This window comes from Sorex fumeus, unplaced genomic scaffold (assembly GCF_029834395.1).
Source record: "Sorex fumeus unplaced genomic scaffold, SorFum_2.1 ptg000008l, whole genome shotgun sequence".
Taxonomy (NCBI): domain Eukaryota; kingdom Metazoa; phylum Chordata; class Mammalia; order Eulipotyphla; family Soricidae; genus Sorex; species Sorex fumeus.
Window position 1 is genome coordinate 86,799,545 of NW_026606065.1, and position 14,131 is coordinate 86,813,675.

The window sequence follows — 14,131 nt, forward strand, 5'->3', positions numbered from 1 at the left end:
CCCCAGTGTATGTTTCCTTCCCTTTTTACAATGGCTCATGATAATGGGACAAAAAGCAACCAGCATCTAATTCTGTAGGCAGTGGGGGTGAAAACCACTCCCCAACTTTCAAATCATGATGGAGGGTCAGAACAGAGGCCCAAAGTCCTGAGGACCTACTCCTTCTAATAGTAAATGACTATTGTTTTGCCTTGAGTCTTCTGGACCAGTTTTGAAAGTCCTAGTTTTTGATTCTGCAAGGAAGGATGCATAGCTTTGTAGAGAATTTGTAAAGAATTTTCTCTAAACTCAATAACTTATACCATTGCCGCTTGTGTTTTGGATATCCATCTACTTCAGATTCTCTCTGAAGACTTAGTAAAAGATGGCATAGTACAAAGGATAATATTCTGGGCTTTAGTTATTTATTTATGTTGTCACAAATATTTATAACAAGCCATATATAGTGGTTACAAGTCTCAGCCATGGAGGAGATGTTTAATATTGATGTGGAATTCTCCTGGTGGAAATATGACCGACATGCAAGAAGCGCACAAGGTGGAGGCCCCATCTGTTCATTCCATGGAGCTGAGAATGTTGAAGAATTTTCTTAAATTGCTCTGCATAAGGAATTCTTTCAATTCCCTTTGGGCTTGGGGGCCACAGCTGGTGGTGCTCAGGGCTTTCTCCTGACTTTGCACTCAGGAATCACTCCTAGCAGTGCTCAGGGAACCAACCATCTGGGGTGCCAGGGATCGAACTCGCATCAAGAGAGTATAAAACAAAAGCCTTAATCCCTATGTTATGTCTATGAAAAACTTTATATCACTGAAAAACTTTGATTTGAATCTTATATTCTTATAGGTATATCACTGTGTAAGACTAGCTAGGGATGTGACTCAACTTTATCCAGGTAACTTATTCATAGGTAAAAGGAATTTTTATCTCTTTAAAGAAATAGGAAATCATCATACATGACTAATGACTTGGGGAAGATAATTTAAACAAGGGGGGAGTTTTAATTTTTAAAGGGCTCTATCATCAGACTATTGAATCCATTTTATTTTATTTTTTTAAAGGTAAATTGAACCTCATAAACATTTAAACTTGCTGCTATCAAGAGTTATTGTTAAGAAGCTAAATTAGGGAAAATATAAAAAAAATAACAGATAAAGGACTTGTACTTAGAATTATAAAGAACTTATAACTTAAAATGTAACAAATAACCAGAAGAATGGGGAGATTTGAATGGACACTTCACCAAAGAAGATTTTTCAGTTGCAAATATAAAAGGGTATTAAATATTATTAATAATTGGGAAAATGAAAATGAAAGAAAGCCATGCACTGTCATTTCATAAACACCATAGTGATTAAAATAGAAAACAATTATGATCCTTAGTCATGGTGAGGATGCAGAGTAACTGGAGGCATTGTCAAGAAAACTGAATACATTATGTCCATATTAAGACGAGTTTTCATAGAACCTATATTCATAGTAATCTCAGCTTGAAATAACCCCAGTGTTCTTTAATGAGTGAATGGGTAAGGAAATTAAAGTATAAATATATCATACAGAATGTATGTGTGAATCCATTTTAAGTTTTCCTGGTAATTTATATATGTATATATACACATAGATAAAAGGGCTGGAGCGATAGCACAGCGGTAGGGCATTTGCCTTGCATGCTGCCAACCCGGCCGACCCAGGTTCGATTCCTCCACCCCTCTCAGAGAGCCCGCAAGCTACCGAGAGTACCTCGCCTGCACAGAGAAACCTGGCAAGCTACCTGTGATGTATTGCATATACCAAAACACAGTAACAACAAGTCTCACAATGGAAATGTTACTGGGCCTGCTGCTGGGCCCACTCTAGCAAATCAATGAACAGCGGGAAGACAGTGCTACATGCAGTGCTATACACAGATAAACACTCCGTGACCTTACCCAGATTATCAATGAGTCTGTTAATTGTCTTATTCTTAAAATATTTATGGTATATAGATTGCCAATTTATGTCTTTAAATTGCCAAAGTATGAGGAATTTCCAGCTCTGATAGAACTAAAAACTGGATTTTGGGTAATATTATTTATTAATTGACTTAAACCCAGCTAATTAGGAGGTAGTTTGCTGGTTGTGTACTCCTTCTCTTTCCCTTCTATCCTTGTTCTCTTTATCAGGCAACCACTTTGTCCTGAGAGATGCAGAAGATTCCAGGGAAGTAATCTTAACCCCAGTTCCAAAGTTGGGTCATGCCATCTAGACCAAACCAAATAGTGCCTTCTGTGCCTCTGGATACGGCATTGGTTGCCGAGTGAGCATGTGACACATGGGGGTGGCAATTCAAAAAAAATCTAGGTACTTTCCTTGGCTAGCCTGGTTAGGAGGCTCTCTCTCCCTGCTGGAGTAGAATGAGGAAGTGCCAGCTGAGAGAGCTTCTGGGAGCCCCAGGGGAACTTACAATGAGGTGAGTCTTAGAATCTGATGCTAAAAAGAACAAAATAAAGAACTGGAAAGAGATTGGACTTTAGTTGACAACGTTGAGCTTCTGGATCAAGCCTTATTTGAAACTATACTATATTTTAGCGTTTTTAGTTAATTAAACTGTCAAATTGCCTTAATGATTTAAGTAATTTTGTGTGATGCTTTCTGTATTTGTGTCCTGATATTGCTTATGAATATAATATTATACAGTTTAGTTCCCTACAAGTCATACTTTCATACTTTATTTTCACAATAATCTCCCCGTAATATTTATCAAAGCTGTTATTCGTCTCAGATTATATGAATGAAGAGACTATAAAGACATTGCCATAGGTTAAACAGATTGGTCAGTAGAAAGCTTATTATGTGAGGACAGAAAGTATGAATATACTTTAGAATAGTATTTTCATCCCTTTTGACCTAACTTGTCAATTATCTATAGTAAATGTTTGTCGAATGAACAATAAACTCCAAGGATAGAGCTGGAATAGTAAAAAGAGTAATATATTTTAATTTTAGTGAATTGTCCAACGTTTACCAAATGCTTACAAAGTACTGGGCATGAGATTTAAGTGTTCAAATTAAATTTTCTTTGTGCCTGTACTTCTACTGAAAAATAAAACAAATATACAGAACACTGTTGATAACCTTAGATTTATTCTGCTTGCTTAAAGGTTTAAAATTGTTGATGTTTCCCTCCTTTTCATTTTCTTTCATTTTCGTTTGTAGTCACAGTATCCAGGGATTGCACCCTTGCTTGTGGTGCTCAACATTCTTGGCACTACAAGAACACAATGTGTTCACACCTGTGGTGCAGATCTCACTGATAGTACCAAGAATCATGCAGCATTGTGCAACAGTGCTGGGGACCAAAATCACTATTGCACACATGCAAGTCAAGCGCTATCCCACTGAGACACGTTTTCTCATACACTGGGTTATTTGTGTTTAAAGTTCTGCAATGGTTTGATCAAGAGGATACTTACGATGTACTCTTTATTTCCATCCCTCCCTCCCTCCCTCCCTCCCTCCCTCCCTCCCTCCCTCCCTCCCATCCTTCCTCCCTCTCTCCCTTCCTTCCTTCCTTCCTTCCTTCCTTCCTTCCTTCCTTCCTTCCTTCCCTCCCTCCCTCCCTCCCTTTCTTCCCTCCTTCCTTCTGACTCTCTTTCTCTCTCTTCTTTCTCCTCCTCCACTCTCCTCTTCCTCCTCCTCCTTCTCTTCCTCTTCTTTGGGCTTATTCCTGCAATTATGCTCAGGGATCACTCCTGGATCTTTGCTCAGGGTTTACTCCTGGTTGTGCTCTGGGGACTGTAAATGGTGCCAGGTTTGAACACAAACTGGCTGCATCCAAGGCAAGCACTCCATCTGCTGTGCGTCTATCTAGGCAAAGATTTTATTTTGTATCATATATATATATATATATATATATATTTCTGCCCTATTTACCTTGAGAATAGATATTTCTCAGGTAGGAAGCTACATTAGTCAGTGCACATAGTAAGTGCTTGATGTGGTATGAATACAACACAAATACTGAGTTATAAGCTTCTCCACGTCTAAGTGTCTCTTTGAAAATATATTAGGAAAGCCACGGATTCAAATTTCTGGGTCACTATTGAGATGGGATTTTTTTATCTTAGCAATTATCATTGTAGATAAAAGAAAGCCATACCTCACAGGTGAAGGCAAGACTTAGTTTTATTACTCTAATATATAAGATTTTAGAGTAACAAGTAAGTAGAAGGAGTCACTCTTATGAGAATAAAATAGTAGCCAAGTAGTTAGAAAAGGAATCTGGGGACCAGAGAGATAGTATAGAAGTTTAAGCTATTGCTGAACACGACCAATTTGAGCTCAATTCCTAGCACCTAAGGTCTCCAGACACCGCCGGAAGTGATCCCTGAGCACAGAGCCAGGAATAATCCCTAAGTATTGCTGGGTGTGGCTCCAAAATAAAAATTCAGGAAGAAAAGGAAGGAAAATAATCTGAACTGTAATTTTCCAGGGATAGAATGTATGACTGAAAGAGAACACAACTGAAAAATTTAAATCTTTACATCTAATAAAAATCTCAAAAGAATTAAATTCATAGAATTGAAGAACAAAAATTCTTTCAATATGTAAAACCTCAGCAAGATGCTGTTTGCTCTTTTCTTGTCTTGCATGAGAGCAGAGGGAAAAATGAGAAATGTATTTTGGATGAGTTTTGAAGGTCAAATTTTGGAAAATCAGTCACGAGGAACAGAATGAGCAAAAACTTTGGATTCAGACTGAACAGAGTTCCAATCCCACCTCTGACAATTTCAGCAACTTACTTCATCTTTCTGAGATTCATTTCCTCCCCTGGAAAACCGTGCTAATATTTACATCAATAGGAATTGCAGCAATTAGATATGTGTATATAAAGTGCCTGGCATATATCAGGCACGGAGGAGATGACAGCTGTTATTTTGTACTTTTTATGTAAGTAGGACAAACTTGGACTCATTAAAAAAGTGTTCTCACACTTGTTTTTTGCTTCTCTTACAAGAAAAAAAAAGATGTTTCTTCCGAAAGTGGCCAATAGCACAGAAAGGAAATAGCAAACGAAGAACACATGGCACTTTTGAAAGAATCAAATTTTCTTACTCAAAATTCAGTGACAACGGCATAATGAGGCTGAAATATTGCTCTCTTGTATCTCTTATTGCTAAATGTACTCAGATTCATCTAAAAGAGTGAGGGAGACTTGAGTGAACATCCTTGAATGCCGTTTGCAATGTCTCACGCTGATGATGTCTGGCCGGACCTTGAGTAAAGGAGGGGAATGAGTGGATTGTTTTGCAGGTTCTTGGAATTGCTTTGAAACTTAAAAATAAACCTGACAGTTTCTTAACTGTTTGTTCATAAATGTGGTGCTGGGTTCCCTTGGGTAATGGCTCTCATTGTTAAGGTTGAGCTCTCATCATCTGTCAATGTTCGTCATTTGGTCCTTCACTTAAACAAGCTTTATGATGTTAAGAAACAAAAGAAGCAGAGTGATGGGACTGATGCATGACTGTCACCTGCCAACATCACCTCCTCCAGCAGTGGATTAATTGTGCATTGAAGCCCAGTGCCAGATTTTGGGTGTGGGTGGAGGTAGCCCAGAAAACATCTTGGTAGGAGATAAATAGCCTGGGCAACCACTTCTGACCTACTTCTTATATACACTATTCTGGTTAGGGAAAATAACAAGGAGAAAGTTGGCAAATTGTATGCAAAGAAGTGTGGATTGCGCAATACTAACAAATCGGCACAAAGTCAATGGAGAATCAAAGCAATTTAGAAGCTGCAACTTCTTTCATCTGAAATGCTTGATAATTTATTGCTTCCTTTTTTTTACGATTATAGAAATTGAACTTAAAATCTAGAACACAGAGCTGGAGCAATAGCACAGCGGGTAGGGCATTTGCCTTGCATGCGACCGACCCGGGTTCGATTCCCAACATCCCATATGGTCCCCTGAGCACCACCAGGAGTAATTCTTGAGTGCAGAGCCAGGAGTAACCCCTGTACATTGCTGGGTATGACCCCCCAAAAGCAAAAATTAAAATAAAGAACAGGACCTTCTAAAACATAAATACATGTGTGTGTATACACACACACATATACACATATGTGGTTTTAGGGGCACAATCAGTAGTATTCAGGGGCTACTCTCTGGCTCTGCACTTAGGGTCACTCCTGTCAGAACTCAGAGGACCTTATAGGATGCTGGGGATCAAACCCTTTTGGCTAAGTTCAAGGCAAGCACTCTTCTTGTGTTACTGTCTCTTGGTCCCAAAACATATTTTTAGTCAATATCATTTTGTTATAGTGTTGATGTGAAAAAACTAACACTTAATGACACTGAATGAAAGATTTTATTCACCAACGTACTTTCGTTGTATGTTGTCTTGCTTAAAGACAGCTTCCAAGAACCTATCCAAGACTTAGATCCTGTCCAAGATTGAGGACTTAGGATAATTAATTCTATGATATTACTAGAGGTATAAAGTCTTGTTACATATTTAACCATATTGGTTAAGTTGCCACATATATAAGTACAAAAATGTCAATGGCAATGACTTGGGTGTTTTTTTTAGTGGGGGTGTTGGACCACACGCAGCGGTTCTCAGGACTTTCTTCTGGCACTGTGCTCTTGGGGATGCCAGGAATTGAACCTGGATGGATGTGAGCAAGGCAACTGCCCTACCTGCTGTACTCTCTCTCTGTGCTGCTTTCCCCAACTATGGTAAAGATTTTTAGAACAACTCAAATATGGAATTATCTGCCCATGTTATAACTGACCCATAAAAAGAAAATCTGCCAAGTACAGGAATACTTTCATGCAACTTCATTACAGAAAAAAGCATATACATTAATTAATACACATATAGAAAATTGCACCAGTTCTCTTCATTATTAGACATATAATTAGTCACAAATCAGGAAACTGAGGCAGAAGGAAGGAACACCTGTCTCAAATCGCACAGATGGCAAGGGCAGAGCTAGGGCTCAAATCCTGTTACTGTGGCTCCAAAGAGCCTCTCTGAAATTTCGGTGGGGTAGGATAGCACTGGGGAAAAGACCCACAGCTGTGCTTCCTGTGTGTGGATGCACACTTACCAGCTGTCCTTAGCCTCTGGGCATGTGTGTGTGTGGGGGGGGGCATTATAGAGAGTCTTTTAATTTAAAAAGAAAAACGTCACATATTCTAATTTTTCCGCATTCCGATATCACTTAGTTGGGATGGAACAACAAATTTTTTAAAAGTTGCAACATTGTCACACACATGGTCTTCCTTCTGACACTGCTTTGGTAACTTCAGCCCCAAATCCGAGTACGAAAGGACTGGCTTAGCTCCCCTAGTGCCTATCTCTGCTCAGCCTTTCATTGTAAAACCGCACAAGGACACAGAATGTGTTGCCTTAAGACAGAAAAAAGAAAGATTTCTTTCTGAACATTGTGTGCCTGTGATATTTTTTTCTCTCAAGGGAGTATCGCATGATTCGAAACATTCCAAAGGCCTGATTTTGGGCTCAGGCATGAGCACCTCTCACGTGAGGCCTTCTTCCCAGCACCCTGCTAATGTCCTGTTCTTTCTGCTAGAGCTTTGTCACAACCCCAAAGGAACTTAGTATAGGAAAATTCTTCTTGTTTTTTCCTTTTGCCCCTTGACTCAAATTATATTTGTTCTTGGGAGACCTGGAACAAATACTAAGGGACCTGGAAATAGTATAACTTTTCCTGGCATTAAGTTTTTCTAAAAGTGATGATACACTAGGGTCAAGGAGGGGGTGTGCTTCTTCTAAAGTTTCATCAACTTGATTGATCCAGGATAAAGCCTGGTTAGATTCTCCAAAAACAATAGTGATGATGACGGTTGATAATTCTTTAGGGGTTAGTTCTCTGCCCTGCCCTGTGCAACCCACTTTGCACACATGACTATTATTATTATTTTTTTACCTAAAGGATAAGGGCAGGATATGAGAGCAACTACTCTCCTTTCGGACTTTCATGGTCCAAGCAAGTTTCTACATGCTGTCAGAATTCAGAAATACAAGCACCAGGATCTGAACTCGAGTCTTCCAAGTTCAATGTCTGTGCCTGACTATCAGGTGGCTTTAAGACTGGAAGTAATTGTCGACTATTCTGTTTCCCATCCTCTCACCCTGGCAAGTGTATGGGCCAAGGGGCTGAACCAATTTTTGTGGCATGAATGAGCACATGGGTGAATGTATGAGCAGAACTACTATTTGCTGTAAAATAATTTTTTTAAAAATCCATTAAGCAAAGTAACTATTTTTGTTTGTTTTTTGAGAGGGGGACTTGGGAGTACTGGGGGTCAGAGTGTTCTGGGGTGACTTTGATTTCCTCAGTCTGCAGTTTCTTATATGTAAGGGAACTTGAAGCTCTGGGAAACAGGGGGGCAGAGTTTTGCTTAGAGTTGAAAATAGCAGTGGAGAGGAAACGATGCTAGGGCCAGTCCATGCTCTTGGGCAGGCAAAGACATATCTGCCTTAGGAAGGGACGCATGGCCAATGTTTCAGGCTCCAAGACGTGTATATCAGTCCTGCTACTGAGGCATGAGAGCAGCCATTGCTCAGAAAATGTGTGAGGCTGGTTTCCTTACAGCCAGTGAACTAATTTGTTTGTCTGTGACTCTTTTATCAGGTCCCCTGTAATACCCCTTCTCCCAAGGAAACCTTCACTCACCGTCCTCTGCTCTGCCTCTTTGTATTTATCTGTTTATCAGCTATAGCCTGTATTTATGAGTGAAATTGCTCAATCATTCAGTTAGTTCAGACACTGAACTTTGAACTTCATGTAGTTTTTTTCTTGGTGGGGGGCACACCTGGCGGTGCTCAGGGCCTATTGGCTCTGTGCTCAGGGATCATTCCTTGGGGGACTCAGGACTGCAAGAGAGCGCCCTACTGACTGTTGTCCTAGCACACACTTTATGTAATTTTTAATTCTTGTGAGCTATTGTTCTTTTGATTTTTTTCAGCTAGGTTTTTCTTTTCTTTTTTTGGTTTTGGGGCCATACTTCCTGGTGCTCAGGGCTCACTCCTGGCTCTGTCTTCAGGGATAACTCCTGGCAGTGCCGGGGGGACCATGTGTTATGCTAGGAATCAAGCCATGGGTTGGAAGCATGCAAGGCAAATGCCTTACCTGCTTGTACTATCAACCCAGCCCATTTTTCCACTCTTACTGAGGTGATATAATTAATGATACTGTTAATTGTAGTTTCATGCATACAATGTTCTAATGCGACACCCCCGCCCCCCCAGAGCATCTTCTTCCTTCTACCAAAGGCCTATGAATCCCTCCCATCTCCTCCAGTCCCCCACCCAGCAGGTAAGTTTAGTTATGCAGACAAACTTTCAGATTCTTTTACTTTTGACCGTTTTTGTTACTCCGTTATTATGTACCTATATCACAAATATGAGAGATCATTCTGTATCTGTCCTTCTTTGTCTGATTGATTTTACTCAGCATGGTACCCTTGTTGTTGTTCCATCCTTTTTTGTGGAAAATTGCATGATTTTGTCTTCTTAATGCTGAGTGATTTTTCATTGTGTGTATGTAGTAGCTGTTTTGTTGTATGTATGTATATATATATATATATTTTTTTTAAAATCTTATTTATGGCTGAACTGAAATGGACAGCAGACTGGACCCATGGTATTGGCCCTCCCTGCTCTAGAGTGCTGGCCAGTGGAAGAGTGAATCCTTTCACCCTGGACTCAGTGCCTGAGGCCAGAAGGGGCTAGGAAAAGCGTGTTTCCTTTGCAACACCTGTACAATGTGGAGTGAGTCACGGGAATTCTCAAGTGCCTCTATTTCTCCTTCCACAAAATGAGAGAAAGAATGGTCTGAGCTCAGGGGAGTACATGAAACAATGTGCTAAAGGCACTTAGGACAGTGTCTGGCCTAGAGAAGTGCTCACTTAGCACCACTCAGATCCTATGGCTATCGCATGGCCCCTGCTGTTATGGATGGAGGATGAGGAGGAGGAGGAGGAAGAGGGGGATGCAGGGAAGAAGGATGTGAGGTTCCAGCAACAGTGTGTTATGCTTGTTCCTTCTGAACCAACAATGATTTTAAAGGCATTATTGGGTTCCCAGGTCCATTGCCCCCTGAACCAGAGTCTGCTTATTTTAGATTAGCAAGAATTTTAGTCAGAAGGTCTCTCAACCCCGACTGCCACTTCCCATCCAAGATGAGATCCTTACCTGCAGGCCCCATTGAGAGCCTTCAAATGAGGTTTCACTATAGTAAAGTAAAGTAAAGTAAAGGCCCTCCCGTTGATCATCGATTTGCTCGAGCGGGCCCAGTAACGTCTCCATTGGAGACTTTGTTGTTACTGTGTCTGACATATCGAATACGTCACGGGTAGCTTGCCAGGCTCTGCCGTGCGGGCGAGATACTCTCAGTAGCTTGCCGGGCTCTCCGAGAGGGGAGGAGGAATCGAACTCGGGTCGGCCATGTTGGCTGTGTGCAAGGCAAATGCTCTACCGCTGTGCTATCGCTCCTGTCTCCCAAGGTTTCACTATATGCCCTTCAAATGAGATTTCACTGCTTCCAACCATGGTAACTGTTCTGGAGATAGGAGGCCACTGCCAGTATGTAAGTAGCACTTTTCTGTTCCTGGGCTTTTGTCGCCTGCCACATAATGGCTGCTTTGTGTTTCCCACCTTCACTCTCTGTGTCTGTATTCCATTTCCTCCTCCCACAGTTCCAAGATACTGTAGGCAGCTTGATTTGAGGCAAGAAGTAAGTCTTAGGCACTTTGTGACCCAAGCACCTGGCCCAGTACAAGTATCCATTCGCCTGTGTGGCACTGAGGCCGACCTTTGTTTCCCTACTTGGTTCTCATTAATAGACTCAAGACGCTCTCCACATGCCTCAGGCTTCCAGCCACAGTGGTCTCACCCAAAGGACTCTTAGATCCACCAGGAATGGGAGAGGTTAAAAACCCAAAGGTCCAAAGAAGGTTCCAGGCCCAGTCACAGGAGCTCCCACTGAGAAGGAGTGTTTACTTGTGCTGACAGGAAGTGGTGAACTCAGAGAACAACACAGCCAGAGCCCAATGAGGTCAACACAGAAGGAAGTAAAATTTTCCATTTGAATTCAACCATGACTAAAGTCGTTAGAATCAGTGCAAAAACTAAACTTTTCAGTTGATTTTCCTAGGTAACTCTCTTTCTGGTCTTTTATTTTCCTATATGTCCCTATTTCAGCTCACACAAGCCTTCAACAGATGCAATTGCAGGGAAAAAAACGATCCAAAGCACACATTGTATATTTTTGTTCATTAATTTAATAAACACTCAATAGTGCATATTATGCATTAGGTACTGTTTAAAGAACTTTCTATATAACCATGATATTATGCTGCCTTTATTCACTCAATAAAAAAGAAATTGAATTGCTCCTTTGAAACTACTTTGTGCTAAGTGTGAAAAGACATAAAAAATAGCATTTCCCCTCTCATGGGTGTAGTGGGAGAGACAGACAAGTAAATCAATAACACAAATTCTGTAAGAAGGGCACATAGCATATATCTTTAGTCCTATGGGGCTGAGAGGAAGAGCATGTAGCTTGGTCCCAGTTAGTTGATGTTTAAGCTGTATCTTGAAAGTCAGGGAGGGTCTTCTAGGTGAGTGAGGGAGACAGTGGCTGGGTTGCTGTGAGATCAAGTTAGCCTGCACCTCAGCAAACGGTAGGCCTGAAGCCTGGAGCAGAACTTGTATATATGAAGAGAAAGAGGGTCTTAGCCTGCTCATGCTGCCTGAACATGTTTGCCTTAGAGCGGGCAACTGAGACAGCAAACATATCCTTTTCCCATAGCTCTGGAGACTGGGCATTCAAGGTCAAGGGGCATCAGAGCTTTCTCCTGCACTCTTCTGGCCTGATGTGTGGGTGGATGCTGGCTCGCTGGACCCTCACATCATCGTGTCTGTGAGTCTCCCTCTCCTTATAGCCATGCCAGTTCTATTACAATAAACTCACCCTCAAGGCTTCTTTCAACTGAACTACTTCTGTAAAGGTCCTATTTCCGAGTACAACCTCTTTCTTCCACACTGGGAGGACATTTTGTTTTTAAACAAAGCTCTGTGATTTACAAAGTTATTTATAGTTGAGTTTTAGACATACAATATTGCACAGTTCTCAACAGCAGTGCCAATTTCCCCCCACCAATGTTCCCAGGTTACCTCACACATCTCATCCCTCTCTCCCAAGTCTTCCCTGCCTAAGTTTTGTTGTTCAAATTTGGGTCTCTTGATTTCAGTGTTGTTGACTCTGGTTTGGATATTTGGCTCTATCAGTCCTTAACACCACCTTTGTACCCGACTTCCGTGACCCGGTCCCCATTGCTTCTCATCTATCTCTTCTGCCCCTCACCTTCACTCTTTCCTTTTCCTCCCTATATTCTGGGGCTAAGGTTGATCAGGGCACACCCTTTCCCCTTTAAAACACTGCATTCCCTTATCCAGTTATTCTGAAACCACAAACATGTGATATCATCCTGTAATACAAACTTCTGTGGTACTGGGGACTTATGGTTCTAACAAATGACTTTGGGACGGGGGATACAACTCAGTCAGAAGTTATGAAGAGGGGGGTTGGAGGAGGACAGAGCAGAAGTGACAGCTGCTGAAAGAGTTGGGAAGAAGGCCGACAGGATCCATGGCAATTGGGAACAGAGGGGAGGGGGAAGCAAAAGATTCCTGAGATTTTTGGATGGAGGGAGGTGCAGGAGGAGGCAGCCAGTTGGCCAAGAGGACTGGGGTGGAGGGACAATGGAGGAGTGTGGGTGGGAGGGAAAGGAGAGGCTGCAGTCTAGGATGACTGGAAAAATCTGGCTGAATGATGACGATGCTTGACTGGAATGAGGGACCAAGGAACAGAAACACATCTGGAGGTGGGAGGACGATGACTAGTGGTGCCAGTGGAAAATCACTTGGGGAAGAGCAGCAGGAACTCCGGCTTGTTGATCTGAGAGTTGGAAAAGAAGTCTGGCTTTGTGTGAGATATTCAGGAATTATCAGCTTATTGTAAAGGAATCTTTAGAGCTAGGGATTTAGACAAAGTCACCCAAGGGAAAGAAAAGGGGCCAAGGACAGAACAGGAAAAGGAGAGGCATGGGAAGTTGGAGGAAGATGGGGAGAATGCAGAGAGCTGGAACTGATTAAATGAGCATTGACTAGCCTGCCAGTCACAGGGCTGGTGTATCATTTAACTCTTACAGAAGTTTCAGCTCTCGACACACAGCAAACATTTTTTATTGCACTTAATCTACGCCAAGCAGTGCTTTAAGGACTTTGTAGTAACTCAATAAATCCTCACAAAGCCCCACTACTTATGCATGAGGAGCATGCATAAATATAAACCGCACACAAGGGAGATGCGCTGGAAGTGCAGAGCAACACTTGGATCTCAAAGCCAGCTGATAAGTCTTCGAAGCCTGACTCTAAATCAAGTTGTTGTTCTGTCTCTCCCGGTGTTGTGTGAGTTTTAGAGATCAGAGTCTCAGAGATCCGAGATCAGAGACCAGAGATTCAGAAATTTTGCCTTGGGCTGAAGAGAGAGAACAGCGTTAAGGAGCTTGCCTTGCACTCCATAGAGCCCTTGCCAATCCCCAGTACCACATTCGGAGCCCAAAGTCACTGCCAGGAATCATCCATGAGCACAGAGCCAGTAGAAAGTCCTGAGCACCAGTGGGTGTGGGGTGTGGTCATAAACAAACCAACAAAAAAAACAGTAAGAAGAATTTTGCTCAATGTGATGTAGCTTACATTAGTGTCGGGTATTTAGACTCAGACCTTTGCGATTTTCACTATGCTAGGAAGCTTCCTCACAAGATGAGGGGAGAATTAGAGGGACAAGTGTCATTTCAGAAGCTAGAGTAGGAAGTGCCTGTGAGAAGGGACTGGAGCAATAGTAGAGTCCAGAGGGCGCTTGCCTTGCATGTGGCTGACCAGGGTTCAATCCCTGGGAACCCAATATGGTCCCTCAAGCCCTGTGCAGAGTCAGAAGTAAGTCCTGAACACCATCAGGTATGTTCCCCTCTCCCCCACCATGAAAATACTTTTAAGAGAGAAAATATTTCAAAAGAGAAGTTAGTACCATGGGTAGAATACTTACCTTGCATGTGGCC